Here is a 10,000-nt window from a genome sequence, read left to right as displayed (position 1 = left end):
AAAAATGAAACTTCGATCAGGCCAATCGCATCGTATATAGTCGGTGGGCGGGCTTAACATAATGATGGCAGAGTTGTGAATTTCCTGCTACTTGAAAACAAAGAAGATGGATGCTGCTGCTGGTGAACAGCGTGACACGAGTTAAGGTTTTTTTTTTTAAGTTGCCAAAAGTTTGATCAACTAGCCGATTTAGGAATTTGAAAGATAACCCTTTATCCTGCCCCTCGGATTGAGCACTGCAAATGGTGAGTTCCCAGACCCTACATCTTGATGTGGGTCTGGCTCGTCAGGCTAACACACTATTAATGCCTTCAGAGAATGTTGATAATAACCTGGCCTAAGGAACATCGACTGCTCTCTTATCATTAACTTCACCGTGTGTATGAGAGAGAGAGAGAATGTATATGTGTGTGTGTGTGTGTGTGTAAGAGAGAGAGCGAGTGTGCGTGTGTGAGAGAGAGTGAGTGTGTGTTTTTGTGAGAGAGAAAGAAAGGGAGAGAGAGTGAGTGTGCGTGTGTGTGTGTGAGAGAGTGTGTTTTTGTGAGAGAAAGAAAGATAGTGAGTGTGTGTGTGTGTGAGAGAGAGAGAGTGAGTGTGTGTGTGTGTGTGAGAGAGAGAGAGTGTGTGTGTGTGTGTGTGTGTGTGAGAGAGAGAGAGAGGAAACAATAGCAGCTATTAGTCACTAGAGATGATTCATAGCATATGATTCATACAGCACTAGTTTCCAGCGGCCTTGGAGCTATAATAATCCCTCTACAGCGAGGACCTCCATTACCAGCCAGAGCAGAGAGTGAGCGTCTGCCTACCCTCAGATCAAATCAGTCAAGAGACACTTACTCAGAGAGGAGAGACACTCATATGGACAAAAATTACATTTGGAAGTGGAGTCATTTTAGTTTGTACTTTTCATTTCTTTGCCATCTATTGTAGTAACGTGTGTGAGAGATGCACAATGAAGCTTAAAGGTACACTATGCAAGATTTTCACCTTAATATGACCTTTTATGAAGCCAATTTGATGGTAAACAAACTTGTAATAGAGGAATCGTTCACCTAGCATAGCCATACAGACAGTAGAGGGTGACACGGGAATCAATTTTCACTCCCGTCCCATCCCGAGCCCACACAAATACTCACGTGACTGCCCCCCCCCCCAAAAAAAAATCCTGTCCTGCAAAATCCCGAGAGAAAGGCTCCCGAATCCCATTCCACTCCCGTTTCGTTCCCTATGTTGTCTAAAGCATTGGCTCCCAAAGGGTGGGTCGTAGGAGATTTTATTTGGGTCGCCAGCATAGTGACAATTTATGTTCTGTAATAGGCCTAGCTTATACCTTATATAGCTTAGGAACTCCTTCTGTGCACATTTAGAACACCGCCAGAACGTGGATATCACTCGCAAAATGAAACAATATTTATGTCAGGCGCCTACCATGGACCTCACAGTTGCAAAATGCAAGGGACATGAATCAGTTTATATTTGCACAAACAATTACAGACATCAGCTCTTCAACATGGCCCATTAAAATCTAGAAAGAATAATTTTAAATTGTAAAAAAACCCTGCTGTCAACAATAGGCAGACATCCATAGACCGGACATGAGGCTTATTTGCGTCAGAGGCTACAGATAGTTTCTTGGAGTTTGTATGCTGGCTTTTATTACACACTTGACACTTGTGCTGTTCTTCCTGTTTGTAAGGCAAGTGTTGGCTTTTCCGGTTCTCTTGCTAGTTTTAGACAAAAAAATCTGTGCTGTTTCTTTCATGTCATAAAGTTGTTCGTACTGACTAGTAGAGGCAATAGGAAACCAGGGAGGAAGTGTGGTCTCATGCTATGCTAGCTACCTAGCCATTCCACTGTCTCATGCTAGGCTAGCTACTTGGTCATTCCACTGTCTCAAGGGCCTATCATATCACACGCGGTATGTGCTATGAAATGCATTATTGTCAATGGCATTTTGCCGCTTTGCCGCTCTTGCGCGTGCCGCAGTCAAAGTTAAATAATGTTGAACTTTGAACGCGGCACGCTGTATGTCATTGGTATTTTGCGCTGAGCCCGGCGGCAAGCAAAACAAAAATCCTTGGGACGTTACCTCAACCAAGAGCAAGACATCTTCCTTGAATTTGGAAAACACCGAAGGGAACAGACTAGCAAGTGTGCAGGAAGCTGCAGGTGTTATTGACTCCTGCCAGACATGGGCAGTATTTTAATTAAATGTTATTATTATTATTATATTTGGGGCAGCCATGGCCCACTGGTTAGCACTCTGGACTTGTTGCCGGTTCGAGCCCCGACCAGTGGGCCGCGGCTGAAGTGCCCTTGAGCAAGGCACCTAACCCCTCACTGCTCCCCAAGCGCCGCCGTTGAAGCAGGCAGCTCACTGCGCTGGGATTAGTGTGTGCTTCACCTCACTGTGTGTTCACTGTGTGCTGTTTGTGTTTCACTAATTCACCGATTGGGTTAAATGCAGAGACCAAATTTCCCTCACGGGATCAAAAAAGTATATATACTATACTATTCTATATATATATATTACAGTGCATGAAAATGCCCTGTTCTGTTATCCGAAGTCTTCTTCTTCTTCTTCTTCTTCTTCTTCCCACCAAATTTCTGCATCTTAATTCAGCTTCAACCGTTTAAACGTAGAAACTTCGTTCAAACTTTGTAACGTAGGTCTTGAAAAGGACACTTGAGGAATGTATTTTTCACTTTTGTAAACTTTATACTTTTTGAGATATTAATAGAAAACAAGCTTATTTTTCCTCATAGACTTTGCATTGGCACTATGACATCACAATGGGCTAATTAACTTGATTTGCACCTGTATCAACTTCCAGCTGCTCAACTAGGCCCCATCAAAAAGCTAGTTAAACTGATTGCACCTGTATCAACTGCTTTCTGCTCAACTAGGCCAACTCTCTCTGTGTCTCCATTCTACAAGGATATAAGGCACATTCCATCCAACTTTCTATCCATTCATCCTTTTCAAACCATTCACTCATCCACCCATTAAACTATCCATCAACATCCATTAAACAATCTGCCTATCAACATCCATTCAACTTTCTGTCTATCTACATCCATTACACTATCTACATTTAACTTAAACTATACACTCTGTCTCAGGCTTTAAGCATGCAATCTGGCTCTCTTAAGACTACAAATCCTGTTCAACCATTGTTTGTTCTGCCCACAACTGTTTCAAATTCACTATTAAATAATTTAACTATTTAAACTACTCAACTATTTAACTGTTCAGCTATTTCAACTGTCAGTTGTTATCAACTATGACTCCTGCCAACTGCTTCCAAATAAAAGTTTGTTTTGCATTTTATGTTAATATACAGTATGTTTATTTTCATGCACTGGTAATTTCCTCAAAATTTCATTTTCTAGTTGAAATACGTATTTCATTACTTTAGAGTACTTTGTAATTTGTATTTTGAAGGACTGAAAAAATAATTTGTGGGTTTCTATTTAGATAGATAGGCCTAGATAGATAGATAGATAGATAGATAGATACTTTATTGATCCCCAAAGGGAAATTCAGATTTTATAGTATTTCAAATTCTTAAAATCATTTTTTTTCCTCAAATAAGCCCAAAATGCCATTACTCAGTTAAGTATATAGCCTACCTATTACCATGACAGTAGGCTATGCTTATCACCATAGTCTGGGAGCCAAAGGCCTAAATCTTGGTGAACCTGGTTTTGTTGGTTAGCTTTACTTGGTTGGTTAGCTTTACTGTTTCTTGTTGCCTAGGTTACTCAGTAAGAATAAGGAGGGTGCCCAGTCATATCCCTTGGGCTTGGGCAATTACCTATTTTCAGCTCTAAAGTTGTCCTTTTACCATTGTCCTTGTAAAGTTTACCATTTTGGCTCGCTCAGTTGACATTTATTTTATTTTTTTGATTATTGTGTGGGTATTTTTGTATTTTCAAATTACTAAATATTCATATTTTATTTTATTTTATTTTATTTTATTTTTACCAATATCTTTTACCTTTTCCCAGTTACTACAAAAAAGACATACAGAAACAACACATACAGTAACATAAAACAAAGAAGCACATCCATTATTACCATATTACAGATTGGAAAAGAAACATGGTTGAGTTCGCCAGAAATCGCCAGAAATTCCATAAATGAACCCCACATCTTCACAAAAGTCTTATATTTCCCCTTAACTATGTAAGTCAGTTTTTCCATAGCAAGACTTTACAATATCCCCAATCCAACTCTGTTTACTTGGTCTATGAACTGATTTCCATGACAGTGCAATTTTATGTTTGGTTTCAAGAAGACACAGTATGACCATCATTTTCTGAAACTTCCTATAGTGTACAGTTTTCTGGAAAAAGTCCAAATATACAAAGTTTGGGACACAGAGGAAGAGGTTCATTTGTTACCTTTGATAAGATTATAATAATCTCCTTCCAAAACTCAAATATTAATATTTTAATTAAATACCTTTTTTGACATTAGTATTTTGTATTTTATTTTGTTGCATTTCATGAGCCAGTATTTGTAACAAATTAGTTTTTGATGTATTTGTGCACACCTCTGACTGCTGCCCACTTCTTGTTTGAAAGACCATGAATGCAAGTTTGTCATTCTCCCACGTCAATAAATTAAATTATAAAAGCAACTTTTATATAAAATAAAATTATAAAATTTATATAAAGAAGCTTAGCTTAGCCTTTGGCTAGCAACACACAGAAGGGAAAAGGGTTAAATCCCCGTTACACCACTTCATCACACGATCTGAATCACCTGAACATGTTAAAGCACAGTCTCTGATCTGATCCGTGTGTGTGTGTGTGTGTGTGTGCTTGTCACCACCCCACATGTTAAAGCACAGTCTCTGCCACTGGAAACAGAAGTTCTCTTTCTAATGGTGCGTTTTCAACCAGGCCAAACATGGAGATGTAAAGAGTTCAGAATGACTCACACGCACAAACACATGCACACGCACACACTCACTCAAACACACACACACGCTTCGAGGCCTGAGATTAATAAGGGAATATTGGGGTGTAATAAGTGTTGGGGTGATGGCGTGCTGGTCCATCGCTTCATAATGACGACACGGCGGACTCCTACGTTTGCTCTGTTTGGAGCCTCAAAGGTGGAACTCTCGCCTCATCGCTCAGCCTCTCGCCAACTCGGCCGGCTGTTATTGGACGCAGCGCAGCGGCAGCGGCCTTGGCTGGAGGGGGGAGAAGAGCTGCGTGCGTCCATCAGAAGATATTACATATCTCTCTTCTCCTCCATCTTCCCATTCATCTCTCTCTTTTCCCTCAGGAAGGACTGGTACACACACACACACCTTTCTATTTTCCCTGAGGAGGGACCGGTACACACACACACACACACACACACACACCTTTCTATTTTCCCCCTCAGGAAGGACCGGTACACACACACACACACACACCTTTCTATTTTCCCCCTCAGGAAGGACCGGTACACACACACACACACACACACCTTTCTATTTTCCCCCTCAGGAAGGACCGGTACAACACAAAGCACAAAATCACTCGGTCATTATCGTCATCAATTTATGTTCATGCCATGAGCTTAAATCCTATTTTAGTTATTTATCATGTTTGTAATTTAACGGTTTTAATTCACTTTGAATGAGCCACACTGGAAGTCATTGTTGGTCACAAAGTATTTATTTATTTATTTATTTATGCAGTTTGTTACTGAAGACATTAGCCACAGAAGCACTAGTGACGTTAGCATACAGCCTTCTCCCCACACACAGGCCCTCAGCTCCTGGGTCCCATCACACACACACACACACACACACACACACACATCACACACTCGCATCAGAGACAGAGACACACACACACACACACGCATCAGAGACACACTTGGGCCTGTTCCACCAACAGAGTCGGCTCCATTCTGGTTCACATTCCAGATGTTGAATCGTTCAGAGCATCTCGACCAGATGAAATGGTTCAGGACATGAGAAGTTGGTTCAGATCTGGCCACAAAAAGTTTTTTGTTTTTTTTCCTGTGAACTGAAGTGTGGGTTTCATTTGACAGATTAAATATGTGCGCGACGCAACACCCTCAGCTGATGACACATCCCCTGTCCTGCTCAACACAGATGGAGATGCAAGCTGCTTCACTGGACGCCACCAAAGTTCAAACAATTGTGAACGGAACCGGTTCAAGAACCAGTTTTCTGTTGGTCGAAAAACAGCCACTGTAACGCCATGGTAACGTCAGACCCAGAACGGTGTACTGCTGCATAGTATTCCATTCAGACTTGGACATCAGATGCCCCCCCAACATGGTCAGCAGGTGATTGGACATCAGATGCCCCCACAACATGGACAGCAGCTGATTGTATAGTGAAGCCAGTGAACATGTCCTGTACAGTCAGATGCTGCTGTTAGTATACGGTACACGGTGGTGGAGTCTCTGATGTCATCTGTCCTCTGTGAGGTCATGACTAAAAGTGCTGTGTGAAAAGAGATTGGCTAGGAAAGCTGTCCGTCATATGTGATCCCACCAAACATGGCCTACCCCCTAACATCTGGCACCCCTAGAGGTGTAGACTGGTGCGCACAAGCGCGCGCACACGCACACACGCACACACGCACGCACACTCGCACACGCGCACACACGCACACACGCACGCACGCACGCACGCACGCACGCACGCACACACGCACACACGCACACACGCACACACGCACACACGCGCACACACACACACACACACACGCGCACACACACACACACACACACACACACGCACACACACACACACACCCCTGAGCTATACAGCGCACATGCACATGAGGAACGGGCCGTATAAAAATAGACTCGTTCACTCCGGGCTGGCAGGGTGGACGCGGTGCCTGGTGCAGTTTGGCACGTGCAGCACAACCTCAGGCTGACCAACTCAAAGCACACACACACACACTTAACAGATAAAAGCAAGTCACCTTATTAAAAAATAAACTCTACCATCACCCAGACGCACATGGGGAACAGTTACTTACACCAGTTACTTACTTACTTACACACACAAACACACACACACCAAATGGACAATGATAATGCCACAGTGGTTATACGTAATATGCCGTATGCTGTGTTAGTAACAGGACTGGTCAGACATTGCGGTGTTAATAACAGGGCTGGTCAGACATTGCGCTGAGATGAGTGAATGGAGAGTCAGCTAGGATATGTCTAGGTGAGCAGTAAGGCGCTAGTCTGTCCTGAAGTTAACTCCTCGGAGAACGCAACGTAACGTAACATAATGTAATGTAACATACAGTAACGTAACATAACTCAACTCCACAGGAACATGATGAAAGGGTTGGTCCCTGTGGTCTTTGCCAGGGTGCACACACACACGCGCACACACACACACACACACACACACACACACACAGTATTTGCTAGGTTGTTACTAGTGGCCAGCGGTCAGAGAGAGCTCTTCACTCTACCAGATAATATGACTACAGCTCACTGCTCCCAAAGCACAACAGCCACCATGACCTGCAGGGGACAGAGAGAGAGAGTAAGAAAGAAAGAAAGAAAGAAAGAAAGAGAAAGAGAGAGAGAGATAGGGAGAGAGAGAGAGAGAGGGTGGGAAAGAGAGACAGAGAGAGAGAGAGAGAGAGAGAGAGAGAGAGAGAGAGAGAGAGAGAGAAAGAGGGAGAGAGAGAGATAGGGAGAGAGAGAGAGAGAGAGAGAGATAGGGGAGAGAGAGAGAGAGAGAGAGAGGGTGGGAAAGAGAGACAGAGAGAGAGAGAGAGAGAGAGAGAGAGAGAGAGAGAAAGAGGGAGAGAGAGAGATAGGGAGAGAGAGAGAGAGAGAGAGAGAGAGAGATAGGGAGAGAGAGAGAGAGAGAGGGTGGGAAAGAGAGACAGAGAGAGAGAGATAGGGAGGGAGAGAGAGAGAGAGGGAGGGAAAGAGAGAGAGGGAGGCACCGGGGGGACAGAGAGAAGAGGGGAAAAGAAGAAGAGAAAGTAACCGCCTCGATCTCTCTCTCTCTCTCACACACTCTACACACACACACTCTACACACACACACACTCACACTCTACACACTCACACACACTCACACACACACTCACACACTCACACACTACACACACTCACACACACACTACACACTCACACACACACACACTACACACACACTACACACTACACACAGTAAGTGAGATGACTGCAACGCTGCTGAGAAGAACTCAGAGCTCATCAGAACTGGGCTTTCGGAACAGTGACCTCCTGTGACCTCTAGTGACCTCCTGTGACCTCTAGTGACCTCTAGTGACCTCCAGTGACGTCCAGTGATCTCCAGTGACCTCTAGTGACGTCCAGTGATCTCCAGTTCTAGTTCTATCTTTTATATTTGCCCTACGTGGGTGTTTTGTCAGTTCAGTGCAGTCTATAGCATTAGCTTTGTTCAAAATAATATATTTGATTAAAACCTCTAACGTAAACACAGATGTACATTACACACACATGGGCAGGTGTGCCTGTGAAGGACAGCACATGAGAGAGCGTTTGGTTGAGCACAGTGGACAGAGTGTGACCTCAGGACTGTGTGAGCAACGCAGAGCGACACCTGCCCTAACGTCTCCCCTCAGCTCAGTCAGTAAACAAACAAACAAACAAACAGCGTCTGGTCTGTAAACATAAACAAGGCGGAGCACTACTGTCCAGCTTAGAGGAACATATATGGAGCAGACCACACACACACACACACACACACACACACACACACACACACACACACACACACACACACACACACACAGCTGCTGTAACACTCAGGGCTTGTTCATCTCTGGACATGAAAACAACATGCATGCAAATGCCAGCAAATGAAAGACAGAGACAGGACAGCCTTAGAAAAACATTAGGAAGCAAACGCTAATATAAAACAAAACATTATTAAGCAAACATTAATATAAAACAAAACATTAGTAAGCAAACGTTAATATAAACAAAAATAAAATAATAATAATAATAATAATAAAAAACAAAAACAAAAGAGCATAAATAGGTGCAGCACAATAAAGTTAATGGCTTAGAACCCAAGAGAAATGTTAAAAATACACACTATAATAAAACATCAGTAACGTTAATCAAATTAAAATGACCACACAGGAAACTACATAGAAATACCTCATCAGGCATTTGACCTTAGTGTGTGTAACGTGTGTTTGAGAGAAACAAAAACACACACACACACAGACAAAGAGAAATAGAGAGAGAGAGAGAGAGAGAGAGGAAGACCAGGAGAGGGCAATGTTGTCATGGAGACAGGTCATGTCATGTCAGATGGAGAACCTGTGTGAACCTGTGAGAATGTTCTAGACCAACGCAGGACAGAACAGGGTTCTAGAGCAACACAGGACAGAACAGGGTTCTAGACCAACGCGGGACAGAACAGGGTTCTAGAGCAACGCGGGACAGAACCGGGTTCTAGAGCAACGCAGGACAGAACAGGGTTCTAGAGCAATGCGGGACAGAACAGGGTTCTAGACCAACACAGGACAGAACAGGGTTCCCCAGAACACAGGCTGGCGTCTGGGAGAACACGAGGACAGATAATCCATCTCCAAGACTTCTAGAAAAATACTTCACTTCTTCTCATCCATCACATAGTTTGAACACATCAGCCAGTGTAGTGTGTGTGTGTGTGTGTGTGTGTGTGTGTGTGTGTGTGTGTGCAGGTAAAAATATCTGATGAAGCAGTAGACAGTGTTTTGGGTTTGTGTGTTGTTGAAGTTTGTTTGTTTGGTGTGTGTGTGTGTGTTGTTGATGTTTGTTGGATGTGTGTGTTGTTGATGTTTGTTGGATGGGTGTGTTGATGTTTGTTTGATGTGTGTGTGTGTGTGTGTGTGTGTGTGTGTGTGCAGGTAAAAATGTCTGATGAAGCAGTGGACAGTGTTTTGGGTTTGTGTGTTGTTGATGTTTGTTTGTTTGGTGTGTGTGTGTGTGTGTGTGTTG

The 10,000-nt window shown here is 43.2% G+C and overlaps 1 protein-coding gene across 2 annotated transcripts in view; it reads right to left on the bottom strand.

The window, feature by feature from the left end:
* Window positions 1–8,803: 8,803 nt before the first annotated feature.
* efr3bb (EFR3 homolog Bb (S. cerevisiae)) overlaps window positions 8,804–10,000 on the bottom strand; it is a 74,648-nt gene continuing 73,451 nt past the window's right edge. For both annotated transcript variants that reach the window (XM_042095120.1, XM_042095121.1), the window contains one exon: window positions 8,804–10,000. This exon is cut by the window's right edge and continues 310 nt beyond it. The gene's annotated coding sequence lies outside the window, so the exon portion shown is untranslated.

Source organism: Alosa sapidissima, chromosome 6, assembly GCF_018492685.1.
Source record: "Alosa sapidissima isolate fAloSap1 chromosome 6, fAloSap1.pri, whole genome shotgun sequence".
Taxonomy (NCBI): Eukaryota; Metazoa; Chordata; class Actinopteri; order Clupeiformes; family Clupeidae; genus Alosa; species Alosa sapidissima.
The sequence above is the reverse complement of the archived record's forward strand: the minus strand, read 5'-3'. Positions and strand labels throughout refer to the sequence as shown.